This window comes from Heloderma suspectum, chromosome 2, assembly GCF_057233095.1.
Source record: "Heloderma suspectum isolate Gila_16-S chromosome 2, 16-S_ref, whole genome shotgun sequence".
Taxonomy (NCBI): Eukaryota; Metazoa; Chordata; class Lepidosauria; order Squamata; family Helodermatidae; genus Heloderma; species Heloderma suspectum.
This window is the reverse complement of record NC_139459.1, coordinates 240709842-240726072: the sequence shown is the minus strand read 5'-3', so window position 1 is coordinate 240726072 and position 16231 is coordinate 240709842. Positions and strand designations below refer to the sequence as shown.

General features: G+C 43.7%; 1 long non-coding RNA gene and 1 other non-coding gene across 2 annotated transcripts; one reads left to right on the top strand and one right to left on the bottom strand.

Moving 5' to 3' along the window:
- Positions 1-1545: 1545 nt before the first annotated feature.
- Positions 1546-7204, top strand: LOC146354312 (uncharacterized). Its single transcript, XR_014787418.1, has 3 exons — positions 1546-1680; positions 2808-2943; positions 4762-7204. It is a non-coding gene; the product is annotated as an uncharacterized LOC146354312 (long non-coding RNA).
- An 8750-nt stretch (positions 7205-15954) lies between these two features.
- LOC146354311 (small nucleolar RNA SNORD36) lies at positions 15955-16025 on the bottom strand. Its single transcript, XR_014788679.1, has one exon. It is a non-coding gene; the product is annotated as a small nucleolar RNA SNORD36 (small nucleolar RNA).
- Positions 16026-16231: the final 206 nt, after the last annotated feature.

The window sequence follows — 16231 nt, the reverse complement described above, 5'->3', positions numbered from 1 at the left end:
GCATTTTTGGTTTTGCATTGTGGTTATTAAAAGTCCTTTCAACAACAACAACAACAACAAGAAAAATAATAAGAAAAATTACAATAACTCATTGCTCAGCTTTCAGGCACTCGGCAGGCAGCCACGCTGGAAAGCTCCAAAGGATGAAGTTCTGCCAAAGTCCTCTAGTAGGCTTTCAAAGAAGCTCAAGCAGCTGGAGAGGCTGCAAGGACAGAATGAGGGGAAATGGTAAAAGAAAGCACATCTACACACCCCTCGTCCATCTCCTTACAATAAGGTAAGCACTGAAGCCCTATACCCTGAGAAATTTCTCCAAAATTCTCAGCAACCCAACAAAAAAAGCAGAAACACAACTGCCTCTTTTGCAGGGAAACAAGTTTCGGCACAGCACTAAACCTTGGCAGGTGCCCAACCATACTTATCCTTGACACCACTCCTGATCCACTCCATCAAGGATGAAGCACTTTCTGCAACTTTGCTGCTGTCAGTTGAGGAGAAAACATACCACACAACCTAAAACTTGGTTTATTTCATTTATTCATTTATAATACCTTTGTACTGCTTAATATATTAAAATCCCTAAGAGGTTTACATTAAATTGCAACACAACAATATAGAAACAAGATAAAAATAATAAATAATTAAAAACATAAAGAATATTTTAAAATATTACATCATTATAATAATAAAACATGATTATAACAAAGTCTCTCATAGGTCAGGGAAAGCCTATGTGAACAAGTGTGCCTTCAAAAGGCATTTAAAACTTGCTACAATTTCTATCTGTTGAATGACATATGTTCCAAATGGTGAGCGCCACTTATGTACTGCTTACCAGGTGGCATTCCATTGGCTGCAAAACAACCAGTAAGGCCTTCAAAGAACATCTCAGGGGTCGACTGGGTATCCTGTCCTGAGTCGTTTATGACTTTGTATGTCGGCAAAACTTTTAACATGGCTCAGTAGCTAATAGGCACCCAGTGTAGTTCTTGTAACACAGGTGTAAGATGTGTATATCAAGGTGCTCTTCTGAGCATCCTAGATGCTGCATTCTGGACTAGCTGTAGTTTCCAAACCAGGGCAGCCTAGTTTGCAAGGGCAACCCCATGTAGAAGACAGCATAGCAGTCTAATTGTGAGGTTCCCAGTGTATGGCTCACAGTGGCTAGGCTATCCCTAACCAGGAATGGGCATAGTTGGCTCACCAGCTGGAGCTTAGGGATGCACGAAAGTCACTTACCTGGTCTCGCAGCTTGCTTGGCGGTGGGGGGGAGGCGCTTCGCTGCTCCCCCCGAAGTTCAGGCCGGGGGGGAGGCTTCCCGCCTCGCACGACCGAAATTCAGGCCAGAGGAAAGGCTTCCCACCTCATCCGGCTGAAATTCATGCCAGGGAGAAGCACCCCGTCTCCCCGGCTGCGAACTTCAAAAGAAAAAAAAAACAAACGCCCCTGTGATAGGCTACATAACGATTAACGTAGCCTATCACGGCTGACTTTGCAAATCTAGCCATGATAGGCTACGTTAATCATTACGTAGCCTATCACAGGGGCGTGGTTTTTTTTTACTTTTCTTGTAATGGTGGCGGCGGCAGCCGGTCGAAAGACCGGCTGCCGCCCCCGCCCCTGCCGAAGACCTGCCGAAACACCGCTGGGACCCGCCGCCGGGAGGGACATTTGTGAAAGGTAAGTCCCATCCCGGGGGGGGCGGAGAATTTCTCCCCAAACAACCTTCGGAGGACCGAATGCGTTGGCACTCGGCCCCCCGAAGTTTCGGGGAGAAATTCTCCCCCATCCCTACTGAAGCTGGTAATGGGCACTCCAAGCCACTGAGGTCCCCTCGGCCTCTAGTGACAAAGATGAATCCATGAACACACCCAGGCTGTGTACCTCTTCCTTCAGCAGTAGTGCAATGATCCCATCTAGAACAGATGAACAACCCAATTCAGCTTCACTTTTTTAGCCCTTACCCAGACCATAACCTCCAGGCACCGATTTAGAAAGTACATGGCCTTTTCAGATTCAGATGTCATAAGCAGAGTTGCGTGTCAACAGCATACTGGTTGTACCTCACCTCAAATAACTTAACCACCCTTCCCAGTGGCTTCATATTAATGTTAAATAACATTGGGGACAGAATAGTGCCCTGTGGCACCCCACAGTTGAACTGCCATGGGGGGGGGGCTGAGGCACAGTCACCCAATGTTATTCTCTGGAACTGACCTCATAATTAAAAGCTGAACCATTCTAAAACAGTGTCTCCAACTCATGGAGCCAGTCCAGGAGGATACCTGAGAGACTGAAAATAATAAACAGGGTGGCATTCCCCCTGCCCTGTCCCTTTCCCAAAGAAGGTCAACCATCAGGATGACCAAGGCTAATTTCATCCTGAAACTGGGCCTGAAATGGATCAAGTTTCATTCAGGATCATTTGAAGACTGAATTTGAAGCAGATTGCTGGGAAGTGGCAAAAGTGGGATGGGGCGGGGGGAGCTCTGGGGGATTGGGTTCAAAGAGAAGTCTTCAGCTTGCCCATTTTAGAAGGGATCCTCCTCCTCTTCCTCCTCCTCCTCATATGTTCCTCTGTTTCTCAGTCCTCTGGGAAATGTTGGCTGCAATTCTAAACCCAATGGGGCTTGAGATGCATCAGACTACAATTCTCCCCATTTCTAGCTCCCTACCTCACCCCAATTTCACCACATCTCAGCAATCTGCTGCGGTGTTACTGCTTCCCACCACATTTTTCTCCCATGTGTGTGCTTTTGCCTACTGCTTCCTCCCCCTCTCTTTCTCCTTCCCCCTGCATTGACAAGGCAAGATCATTACTGCGATCAAGCGATCAAGCGGAGAAGTGATTTTACATAACAGAGAAACTACAGAACATCAAAGAAGCACAACTTCACAATTGCAATTTAAGAGAGCAACGGAGAAGCAAAAAAGCACTTTAGGGTGAGTTACTAGAGTTAGCCTTTAACCCTTTCACTGCAGGGGAGTGATATTGATTCTTACTTCTGAATAAACATGCACAGAAAGGTGGGAATGTTAAAGACTGAAAGCAGGCTACCTAAAGTGATTTGAGTGATTGAGTGTCCCCACTAGGGATGGACGAAAGGGACTTACCTGGTCCCGCAGCTTGCTTCGCAGTGGGGGGGAGGCGCTTCGGTTCTCCCCCCGAAGTTCAGGTGAGGAGGGGGAGGTGCCCCGCCTCACCCGGCCGAAATTCAGGCCGGGGGGGAGGCGCCCCATCCCTCGCCACTGAAATTCAGGCCGGGGAGGAGCGCCCCGTCTCCCCGGCCACGAAAAAAAAAGTAAAGTAAAAAACACACACACACACCCTTGATAGGCTACGTAACGATTTACGTAGCCTATCACGGCTAGATTTCCAAAGTCAGCCGTGATAGGCTATGTAAATCATCACGTAGCCTATCACGGGTGACTTTGGGGGAAAAAAAAGCGCGTATGCAAATGGCTCAGCCATTTGCGTTCCTTAGTTTGGCACGTCTAGTCTACGTAAAGATTTGTGTTGCCCTTATTTAGTCTATGCTATTTGCGTTGCCTTTATTTTCGCTGTAGTCTACGTAAATCTTTAGGTTATAAAGTGCCCATGGGTGCCACCATTTGCATACGCACTTTTTTTTTTCAAAGTCACCCGTGATAGGCTATGTGACGATTTATGTAGCCTATCATGGCTGGCTTTGGAAATCTAGCCGTGATAGGCTACGTAAATCATTACGTAGCCTATCACGGGTGTGTGTGTTTTTTTTTTACTTTACTTTTTTTTTTTGCAATGGCGCCGGCGGCAGCCGGTCGGGAGACCAGCCGCCGCCCCCCGCCCCCGCCGAAACGCCGCCGAAACACCGCTGGGACCCGCCGCCAAGATGGACATTCTGCCACGGTAAGTCCCATCCCGGGAGGGGGCGGGGAGCCAGCGGAGAATTTCCCCACCAATTTCTGCGTTGGCATTCGGCCTCCCGGAGATTCGTGGAGAAATTCTCCGCCACCCCTAGTCCCCACTAATGCGGTAATGTGAAGGATCTCATTTAGTCCTGTCGCTATTGTGCTATTGTGGTTTTGGAGGGTACATACATTTTTTAAAATGGGTGGGCGAGGATCAGACATAGGTTGGAGAGGGTGGAGATGCTAACACATACACTGGCCAGAGAAAGCAGAAGAGGCGAAACAAGGTGACAGTGGGAGGGTAGGAACAGGCTCTCTAAATGATGACGGGAAAGAGACTCCACCCAGTAGCCACCCACACAGTAAATTGCGTTTGACCTGCCCAGAGCCCCAGGCTAGCTTTGGGATAATCCGGGTTTTTGACCCCTGCGTGTCCCCAGATGGAGCTGATTAAACTCCAGTGAAAACCGCATCAATGTGGCCAGCGAACTAAACCCATTGCTGTGGGGATCGCCCTCAGGTCCATTTTCCATCTCCAGGAACAGGACTGTGCTGCTCCAATCCCTGCTCCCTGTATCAGTGGCCCCTTCACTGCTAGCGTCTCTTTCCTGGTGCTTGTGTACCCCACTCCCAACAGCCCCCAGGCTCTCCTCACACAATCCCACTGTCCTTTAGGAAAGTATAAGATTTTAATTTCAATTCAGATTTGATAAGAATTTGTCAAAATTCACCATGTTCTCCACATTCAGGACAAAAAGAAACTGACAAATTTGTCCATCCAGGACCCTGGGCTTTGACTGTTTAGCTCTTAAAAGTCTTGGTTTGAATTGCCAACTCTTTTTTTGACATCTTCTCATCTTTATATGGCAGGCAGGTATATCATGGTCCTCTCCATGCTGGAATAGCTGTATGTGTTGCATTTCGCTGTTGCAGATGGGTGAGAATTTCCTTTCAGTTCATTTTTTATAAAAATGTATTATAATTCACAAAGTTCGTATTTGAGAGAAAGAACTTGAGATTCAAAAAGTATGAAGGTGGGAGAAAGTGAAACTGAGAGATTCATCCATCCCTACTGTCCTTTCTCTGGCTTTCTTGATCATATTTAGAGCTTCCTCCTGTGCACTTGTGATTAAGCAATATCCTTTCCATTTGTTTTAGCTGATTCACACTTGTAATTGCATGACTGCCATTCCAAGTGAACAAGTAACCTCTCTTGTTGATCAAGTAACCTCCCTTGTAGACGGTGGGAATGCTGTAGACATCATATATCTCGACTTCAGCAAAGCTTTCGACAAAGTGCCCCATGATATCCTGATGAGCAAACTAGCTCAAAGTGGGCTAGATGAAACAACGATCTGGTGGATCCACAGTTGGCTACAGAATCGGTCTCAAAGAGTGCTTATCAATGGGACCCTCTCAAAATGGGGAGAGGTAACGAGTGGGGTACCACAGGGCTCAGTCCTGGGCCCAGTGCTCTTCAACATTTTTATTAATGACTTGGAGGAGCAGGAGCAGGGAATGCTGATCAAATTTGCAGATGACACAAAATTGGGCAGGATAGCTAATACTTTGGAAGACAGAAACAAAATTCAAAGTAGACTGGAGTGCTGGGCAGAAAACAACAGAATGACATTTAATAGGGATAAATGCCAAGTTCTGCACCTAGAAAAAAGAAACCAAATGCACAGTTACAAGATGGGGGATACGTGGCTCAACAATACTACAAGCGAGAAAGATCTTGGAATTGTTGTCGATCACAAGCTGAATATGAGCCAATAATGTGATGTGGCTGCAAAGAAGGCAAATGCTATTTTGGGCTGCATTAGTAGAAGCATAGCTTCCAAATCCCGGGAAGTACTTGTTCCCCTCTACTCAGCACTGGTTAGGCCTCATCTGGAGTATTGTGTCCAGTTCTGGGCACCACACTTTAAGAAGGATGCAGACAAACTGGAGAGGGTTCAGAGGAGGGCAACAAAGATGATCAAAGGACTGGAAACAAAGCCCTATGAAGAGAGACTGAAGGAACTGGGCATGTTTAGCCTTGAGAAGAGAAGACTGAGGGGAGATACGATAGTGCTCTTCAAGTATTTGAAAGGCTGTCACAGAGAGGAAGGCCAGGATCTCTTCTCGATCATCCCAGAGTACAGGACACGGAATAATGGGCTCAAGTTACAGGAAGCCAGATTCCGGCTGAACATCAGGAAAAACCTCCTGACTGTTAGAGGAATATGACAATGGAACCAATTACCTAGGGAGGTGGTGGGCTCTCCCACACTGGAGGCGTTCAAGACGAAGCTGGACAGCCATCTGTCAGGGATGCTCTGACTTGGATTCCTGCACTGAGCAGGGGGTTGGACTCGATGGCCTTGTAGGTCCCTTCCAACTCTACTATTCTATGATTCTATGATTCCCATGATCTCCAGGGCCAGCTTAAGACATTTTGCTGCCTGAGTTGGAACAGCAAATTGCAGCTTCCCCCAAGTCAAGGTGCATAATACCCATGCCAAGCCAAGTTACATTATCATATGAGACCCAAATCCCTCAACCTGGTAGTAAAACTGAAATAATAATAATTTAAACTAACAATTTGCTTTCCTTTTATGACGCTAAAATCAGCTGCCTGAGGTGGCTACCTCACTCTACCTAATGGTAGGGCTGGTCCTGCTGATCTCTTCATATTTTTATTTTGGTAAAATAAATATATTACTATTGAACTCTCTGTGTTTGCGAGCATGGTGTGCCTAGGCCAAGTGAATCAGTTGTGGCACACCACACTGCAAGTTAAAAGATCTCCTTAACGGGTGTATTGAAGAATGTGTGTCATTCATGAGTTTGCAGAGGTCATATATTAACAAGAGAAGCGTAGAGGGTTGAATCCTCTTATATTCATCCATCTTAGAAGTTGATTATTTTACAGCTATGTATAAAGTATCATTAGCAGTCTGTGAAAACTGAACAAATGTCTGAAATAAATCAGAAGCAGTAATGATTACTGTTCTATTTGTGTCACATAGTAAAATGCACAATAACTCATTTGTGATTCTGGATATATGTTTGCTAACTAGCATAGGGTAACTAGAGGCATATGCATTACCACCAGTACTTAATGTCAAAGTTTTCCAGCCTCATTATCGTTGTATGATTTCCTAGTAGCTATTAGCAGTTAGCCAATTCAGAGAAACTCATTTTTAAAAAATTATTTTGATGTAGCTACTTACTTTGGATTTAATGACTAAGAGAAATACACAGATGCCTCTGTTACTAAGGAGATAGAATTAAAAGCAAACTCTTGAAATAAACCATATTATACATTATAAAAGGAGAAAAATATTTGATTTTGGATTAACTATTTATTTTAGACACAAAGAGAGAACTATCCTTTCTATTATGGCCTTTTTATGATAAACCCTGTAGTTTACAATATTTATTTGTGGAGCACTACAGCTAATACTTACATGCGCATCAGCTTTAAGTAGGAATGACGGAGTATTCCACCACGGATTTCAGTGAGGCCGAATGCACTGGCATTCGGCCCCCCGAAATCCGTGGCAGAACGGCCTGCCCCCCCGCCCCCCTGTGGATTCCCCCCGGGACGAAGCTTACCTGGGGCGGATGTTCCAGACGGCGGCGGCTCCAGCAGCGGCTCCGGCAGCTGGTCTTTCGACCAGCTGCCGCAGCCGCCATTTACATCCTGCAAATAAGTATTTACGTAGCCTATCACGGCAAGCCAAGCAAAAACAAAAAAACAAAAACGGTGTACGCAAATGGCAGCGGCTACGGCGGCCACCATTTGCATTCCCTATTTTTCGCTGTTTTAGCCGACATAAATATTTACGTAGGCTATTACGGCGGGAAAAAAGGAACGCAAATAGCGGCCACTATGCTATTTGCGTTCCCCTTTTTTTCGCCGTAATAGCCTACATAAATATTTATGTAGGCTAAAACGGCAAAGAATAGGGAACGCAAATGGTGGCCACTGTAGCCGCCGCCATATGCGTACGCTTTTTTTTGTTTGTTTGTTTTTTGCCCAGCCGTGATTGGCTACGTAAATACTTACGTAGCCTATCACGGCAGCCTGGCTGGACACAAATGGCGGCCGCTACAGCGGCCGCCATTTGCATCCGCAGCAGCCCGTCCACGGCCGGAAGTCCAGCTGCGGATGGCCCTCGCTGGCTGCTCTGTGGAGCTGCCAATGGAGCGGAGCTGGCCAGGCAGGATTCCGGGGGGGGGGGAGAACCGGATCGCCTCCCTCCCATCGAGGATTCCAGGGGGAGGGATGGAGCGCCTCCCCCCCACCGCAAATCAATTCCGCGAAAAGGTAAGTGACTTTCGTACATCCCTACCTGCAAGCACTTGTAGTCAGAAGAGGATGATCATGTTTCATAAGCCAAGTGCTAATCATAAAGGGTTCTCCCTCCCCAAAATCATACAGGGAAGCAAAACCCCTATTCACATTATGCTGATAAGCTTATGTGAGTGAATTAGGGAACAATCCTATCGGGATAGGATTGCGACCTCCAAACTCGTAGGGTGACCGCCTATCCAATGCAGGGCAGGAGAAGCATGGAGGAGGTCATCCCCTCTGTGCTTCAGCCATCCTGCATGTACAGCTAGACAGCCGATTTCAGCTGTCTAGCCGTGGGACCTCAAAGGGCAGGAAGCAGCAGCCGGATGACATGTAGGATGTGTCGTACCTGCATTTCTGACTTCCCCGCCCCAACATGCCCCCGGGAATGCCCTGTTTTGCTGCTCCGCATGCTCTTCCAAGAGCAGGGCTGTTCCACGCTGCCTATGAGGCAGCACAGGAGGGGGTGGAGGTTGGTTCCTGGGAACTGACCTATCCTATGGCTGTCTAGCCACTGATGGCCATAAGATTACTCCCTCCACCAGGAAATATTCTTGCTTCAAAAGAATGTATCTTTTTGCACTGAGATTAAATATCATCTGACACACATGCACATCATAATAAGCTCATTTTTTGTCTCAATTAAGCAGAGAAATTGTATGGATATGTATATTTATATAATACTTTTACTATACTTTACTTGCGATCTAACAGAAGCAAAATAAAATAAAATAACATATGAATGAGAAAGTATGTTAACAATACTAATAGAATGTTTGTTTCTTAGCTGCCATTGTATAACATCATTGCACTTTTCATTAATATTAAGTGTTCTATTTTAAGTGTCTAGATAAAAAATATTTTGTATTTAATACATATGTCTGTTTTTAATCAACAATGCCCCCCTCTCCCATTTTATACCCAGCCTACAGTGCTATCATTCCTCCTATCTGCAGGGAGAGAGAGCACTGATGCATATATCACCTAATAACTGTCACAACTCACACCACAAGAGGGACGTTTCTCATGCTGGGGGGATCCTTGTGGTATGCACAATTCTGCAGGGAGAGAGCACTGATGCATATATCACCTAATTGTCACCACTCACACCACAAGAGGGACCTTTCTCATGCCGAGGGGATCCTCGTGTATGCACAATTCAATTTCTTAATTCTATCTCTTCTACTGGCAAGGTATAAAAAGGGTGGGGCTGCCATACTGGCTTGGTGTGTTTGTTCGGGCTCTGGGAGCTGCAGCAGCTTCCAGTAGTATCCCTGAATTCCACCTGTTCTGCTGACCAGCTACACAAAGGGTGGTGCTGCCAGAGACAGCACTTCTGTATGCGCCTCAGCATCGCATGAAGTGTGACACACCTGGAGTCATCTGGGAATCTTGTCAAGAAGGATCTGGGTTACTACTATGCAACTGAAACATGAAGATCTACAGAATGAGAACGTGGCAATATCTACCACAACAACAAGGGATGTGGTTTGGGCAGAAATCAGACTCATGGCATTTAAAGGCACTTGAAAGGAGCTGCTGCAATGCAAGATACATAATCTTGGGATCACTGAACTGTTTGGTTAAGCAAAATTAAAAACCATCAATAATTCCAGACTAGAGGAATCTATTAGTCAATGATTGCTATGTGAAGCCTGAGGCACAGAGGACAATGAAAGATAGTGAGAGGAGAAAGGAAAGCTAGGAAAAGCGACATGGAGGTTGAGAAGGGGAGGGATACATTACTTTTTAAGTATCTCTTCCCCCCACACAAAATATTGCTATTCCACCTTTGCTCCTCACAAGCCTACAAAACAGGGCTCCCTCCTTATCTCTTCTTTCTTTTGCTAAGCTCAAGTAATTTAGCTGGCCAGTCAAAGAATATACTAACAACTGGCTTTCTCTTCAGACCCCAGTCTCACATCACAAGAGAGAGTTCAACAACCTCCTTCTATCTCTTCCACTTTCAACAGTTTCTCACACTCTATATCTAAGAGATCTAGAGATAGGGAGAGACAAGGGAAGACTTTAAGGTGTGTGTGGAGAATTGCATATTGGGTAGTGGCTTTTTTATTATTTTTATAGCTCATGACAGTTAACTCGATCTATGCCTTGGTTCTCCCACCTCAGCAAGGAGCAGAGACAAGCAGCTTACCTATAAACATCTATAACACTATTTGTTGTGAGCCTCCACTTTGGTTAACTGTTTTCATTCAGAAATCTTCTCAATATCTTTTAATCCATGCTTCTAAAGAGTACACATTTGTGTAGTTTTAAACACTTAAAGCTGAATATATAACCTAGACAATACAAGGCACTGAAATTAATAAAAATGTCATCATAACCAATACCGTGATCTTGTTAACTCTTCATGCATTAATTACACTAAATAAAATATAGTCAATACATTGAATGTAATTAAATTGTCTATTGCCTGTAACACTGATCATGATTCACCTGAAAACAATTTTAGCATTGCCAATAATGACCTCTCCTGCTACACACACACACACACACACACACTTCAGAGGCATATCCACATATTTAAAATGAAAGCTACACAACTCTAAGAATGGGAGTCTTCAGATACAGTATGTGCAACCTTTTCCCCTTTTAACACTAAAAGCAGAAAAAAGCCTGGGACAAAAACTATGTTGTGAGTCATTCTGTTTCATATATTTACTGTAATTTCAGTATTTGTACACAAAGGGATTTCTTCACTCTTCAAAACCTTAAGAGAACTCTGTATTACTCAGAACAGAATTATAGTTACAATGTATATCATTCAACAGTAATACTACTTTACTCATAGTAAAAAAACTAGTAAAAAACAGCATATATTGACTATTATTTGTATATACATAATACTGAATGTCTGAAAATTAGCAAGTGTCAACATTCACATGTGAATGTCTGAAATTTAGCAAATGTCAGCATTTGCATGTGAATGTCGACAGCCCCAGACAAATTCAAAAACCCACAGATTAATATGCAGTGATGTAGGCCTGAAAATTGGATATATAATTTTCAGACATTCCTGAAAATCTTCTGGGATTGCAAGCATTTCTATGTCAATGTTCACCAAATTTTGAACATTCAATGTGACATACATGGTAATGAATATAAACCAGCAAGAGGTGAAGGTTGTGATTAGGGGTTTGCATCTGCTTCAGATGAACCAAAGAAGGCCACTTTGGAGTTGGATAGCCAGATGTCCTAACTAAAGAGGTCACCCCTCTAGTTTGGAGAGCTGGCAGAGGACAGTCCTCCATTTGAAGGAGTCCTATATTTGAAGAAGTATCTACTCCAATTCTGGTTTAAAGTTAAAGGACAATAGGAGGGAAAGCAGGGGCCTTGACGTGGCCCATCGACAGCTAGCACTTGGACATCAGACCTGAGCAAGCACACAGGTTACCTACTTAATCTTCTCCACTATGCTGAGATGTGTTGCACTTCTATTTAAATTATATTTAATTTATTTCTAAATGTGTACCAATAAATATAAATTTGCACATGCAAATATAGAAATTGGGGTCTTCTTTTTTGGTGATACATTTCCTTTTTTTTTGGCATTGTGTAAGTGATCACCATATGTTGGAAGTATTTGGACCCCTCTTATGCAAAGTGGGTCTTCCTCAAAGTGGCCTAAAGCAAAGTGGTCTGGTTCTGAAGAGCCACTTACAGCTTTGTAGGATATCAGGGCCCCTTCACACCTTCAGAGCTCATGCTTTCAGTGCTGTCTCTGTTGATTTGCATAAGGGAAAATAAAGACTGTGGGACAGAAGCCCAACCACCAGCAAGGATTCCATAGCCACAAGGTTCCTTGATGTGGGGGGGGGGGTGGAATTTTCCCCCAGGTATTTTTGGGGGTGAAGCTTTTATTATCTTGCTGTTGAATGATTACATGACAGCTGCTGTTGTCACCATGAGCAGGGATTACAGAGGCTACAGATTCCCTGCGGGCTGTGTGTCACCCACCCCGGTATAGAGAAACATGATAACATTCTTCAGCTCTAAAATATTCATACACCATGAAAATTCATATGTGGGGTGGGGTTTTGAAGACAGACAGTCACTATTCATGATTAGTTTAAAGCAGCCATAAATTTGTTAAAGTCCTTTAGAAGTGAGGAGAAGGGAGCTCACTACCAAAAACTGTTTTGGAGCCAGGGAATGAGATCCTGCTCTAATTTTTCTGCCAACTTATTAACACATAACAGACTTAATGAAGATGCTGTGTGTGAGTTACATATTGTACTCAGTCCTAAAGAACTCCTTGGCACAACATACACTACTGTCTTGCTCTATAGGGAGCTATACATTCAGCCACCATTGTGCTGCATTGTATTGGCACAGTTCAATAGTGGCTGCACCTATCTCAAAGCATTAGTACACATGATGGCAGTCTCTTCTGACCTTAAAGAGCAAAGAGGTGGGGTTGTAGAAGGCAAGAGGAAAAAGTCTGCAGGATGGTTTTCTTTGAAGACAGAAATAGCTCAAACAGCCTTTACTTGGTGATATAATGTAGTGCTCTTCCAAAATATAGCACAATAATTTGGCAAAACTATAACTATGTAAAAATATATTCCAGCAATATTAAGTTATATATTCAAACAATAAGGAAGAAATTGTTATTACCGAAACACTAGTAGTGCTAAAGTGCCATGTAAACTTGGTGAGAACATACACAAAATCTGTTATGTTAAAGGTAGTAAGCACAACAAATCTCCACTGAGATCTTCACCCACAGCATCCAAGAAATTCAGATTGTTTATTAGGAAATTACATAATATCTTTATATCTTTTTAAGATTACTAATACCTAAACATTAAATTCAAAATCTGATTATGGCAAACATATCTCTAAAAATTAAGTCTGAATTGTTTTTGTTTACACACAGTTGTAACATATTGCCTCCCGGTGTGATCCTTGGAATAGTTATTGTGGAATCCATACATATATAGTATTATTCATTTATTTATTAATTACATTTTTATACTGCCCATTAGCCAAATCTCTATAGGAGGTTTACAAGACAAAGCTTAAAACCATAAAATACAATAATACAGTAAAACATAATATAAAACCATAATTAAAAATAGAATGAAACCAAAGTAGTAATCAAAATAATGCCAGCAGCAGTGCAAAAGATCTAAAAATGCACTAACACAATTTTTAAAAACTGAAGGGCTAAACATGTAGCAATGTTACTGAGTTTCACATCTCCTCATTTGCAAATATGAACCTCATCCGCTCTTAATGCTTTTAATACAAAGCAAAAGTTAGAGTTCTGGGAGTATACTTCTTCAGCTCAGAATACAAAATAAAGTATCTGTACATGCAGAGTATGCTTTTAACATTTTTTTTTAGTCAAACCAGTAAGTGCTCATACAGAGACCTATGCAAATATTGCATAAAAGGATTGTAATGCTTCGTGGGCTACTGGCAAGCTGAGTAAGCTCCCATACTTGGGGGGGGGGGAGGGAGTAGGTGTGCATTCCTGAACCTTTTTGTGACCAAGGCTCCTAACCTGCCTGTCATGGTCTAGGACCCTGACCCCTCATCCACAGAGGATCCTTACCCCTAATCCTCAGACGAGAGTCCTTAGGGCAAAACTAAATGTTCTGCTAATCATGCAGAGCTACGCCTGACTAGCCTGCTTACTTTAGTGTAAGCACATGCAGGCCTGATCTGGATCAGGGCTATAGTGATTTGGGAAGGGGAGGTTTAAAGTTCCCCCATTTTTCGCCTGAAATTCCATCTCCCCTTGTGGGGTTTAAAAAAACAAACAAACGTAAAATCATCTCCATTGAATTCAAAATTCTTCTTTTAATGCCCCCCTGGGGGGGGGGGTGTGGCTGTGGAATATGAAAGGGGAAAGCCCCCCTCCCTAATCACCATGGTCCCATTGCAAATCCACAAATGCTTACACTAACGTAAGTAAGCCAATTATGTTTAGTTTGGCCCTGAGTTAATAGTTCAGGTAGAGGACTTGGTTGCAGAATGGTGTCACAAGGCTTCTACGTCCTCAGGACCCAGTTCCCCAGGAAAAGTCCAGGGACCTACTACTCCCCTGTGTCCAGTGTAGTTTACATTGCTGTCCTTGGATTCTGAGGACTCCAGACATTAAGACAGCAGCTCACCACAGCCACTCCTGCACCATTGCAGCCTGAAGCTGCTAAAAAAAAAGGGTCTTCTTTAAGAGAAAAGGCCTTCATCAGTGTGGAGGAGGGGCTAACCAGCTTAAAGGAAGCCTAACCTCTACTTAAGGCTCCGTCAGGATCTGCTGTGTGTTGGAGCAACATACTGTTATGAAGTAGCTCAGTTAGAGCGAACCAAACCAAGTCCATCTTGGTGCAATGCCAACAGGCTGGAAGCTTTCACCCCCAGCCTCAGAGAGGCAGGAAAAGCACAAATAAAAGGAATAATAATCCTATGAAGATCAGTCACATATACAAGATTAGACTAAGTACTGTCAGTTCCTAATCAGACGGACCTGCAAAACTGCAAACCCCAAGGTAAAGACAAGGGGTGAAATTAAGCAAGACATGTGTTCGCTTAGTACACAGAGTGATATATATCTGGTCCCTGGCCAATGACTTGCAATATGCTCCAAGTGCTGCAGCTCCACTTTCTTAACACATGTAGTTGAGACAACCATCATCTACAAGCATCCTCTTTTGTAATGTGACAGGAAGAGCCATCAGGATTTTTGTTTCAATGCCATTCCCAGTAAAAAGAGCACGTTCCCCAACCCAGGTAGTGAATGCTGCAGTTCTGCTCAACTCTACCCCAACCTAGCTTTGCCTGCCTTGCTAGGTAGTAGCCTGGCAGGAGAGATATGTGCATTGCCCCCACGCAAACACAAGCTTCATTTTAAATGGGAAAACCAAGAGATGCAATGCTCACTGGTTCCAGTCTGCAGGAAAGGTCTTCACTGCAGGAAAAGGTATATTGATATGGAGGTCATTTTACAAATAATAGCCTCCAGCCCCTCTATCCTCTCTTTGCTAAGCAAGTGTGAAGGACTGAGTTAATTGGCTCTTCTCTATAACTCGCTTTTAGTTGTAGATCCAGCCACCTTGGTGCAGCCTTCCTGTTTTGGCAAGGATCATAGCAAGGATCCCTTCTGACTTGATGCATCTCTGATATCTCTTGTCCAGAACCCCCTCGCCCTCATGCTCAAGATGAGCGCTCTATAGAGAAGTTGGCTGAAGCACAAGGTGACATTGCAACAGGTAGCCCTGCCAGGTAGTCCAGAGGTTTTCATAGGCCAGAGACACCAGAAAGGCATACAAATTGGTATGTGTGACTGTTTCAAGCCTCAGGTAGGCTCCTGTCAGTGGTCTTACAAGCTACAGTAAGTAAATGTTGGAACAGCCAGAACACAATCCCTTTTCCTTGAGAACAGCTTTCTATCCAACCCGTTCCTTCAACCCCACTTCAAGCTCCTCGCCTAACCCTGCACTATCTCCCTCAGCTCACATGAGTATTATGGACTCCTGCTTACACAATCCCCTCCTTCTTCCTCTAGCACCAGAACCTACTCCCCACCTTGCAAACCAAGCATTTCATGCATGTCCACAGCTTCGCTTTTAGGCCAAATTCTGGCTTCCTCAAGAACATAGCTAATTTCCCCATCAAAGCACAATTCTCATTGAAGGCTGGAGTAGTCATGATTGGTGTAATGTTTGTTTCTGTATTTTCACTGCAAATGTATTGCTCAGCTAAAATCAGCTCATGCATTTAAACATCATTGTAAAACTCATGCATTTAAACATCATTGTAAAAAAGCTTGTGCATTTAAACATCACTGTAAAAAAATGGTGTTATCCTTTTTAATATTGTCTGAGTATGTCTTGGGTGGAGATTGCCTTCTTAATCATAGACATTCTATTTGCCAACGTTAAAAGTCCCCTTCTTCGCAAATGCGTGTCTTGTTAGAATGTGCATATGTTTTGTACATGCATCCAGACAAGAGCACATTCAGTAATA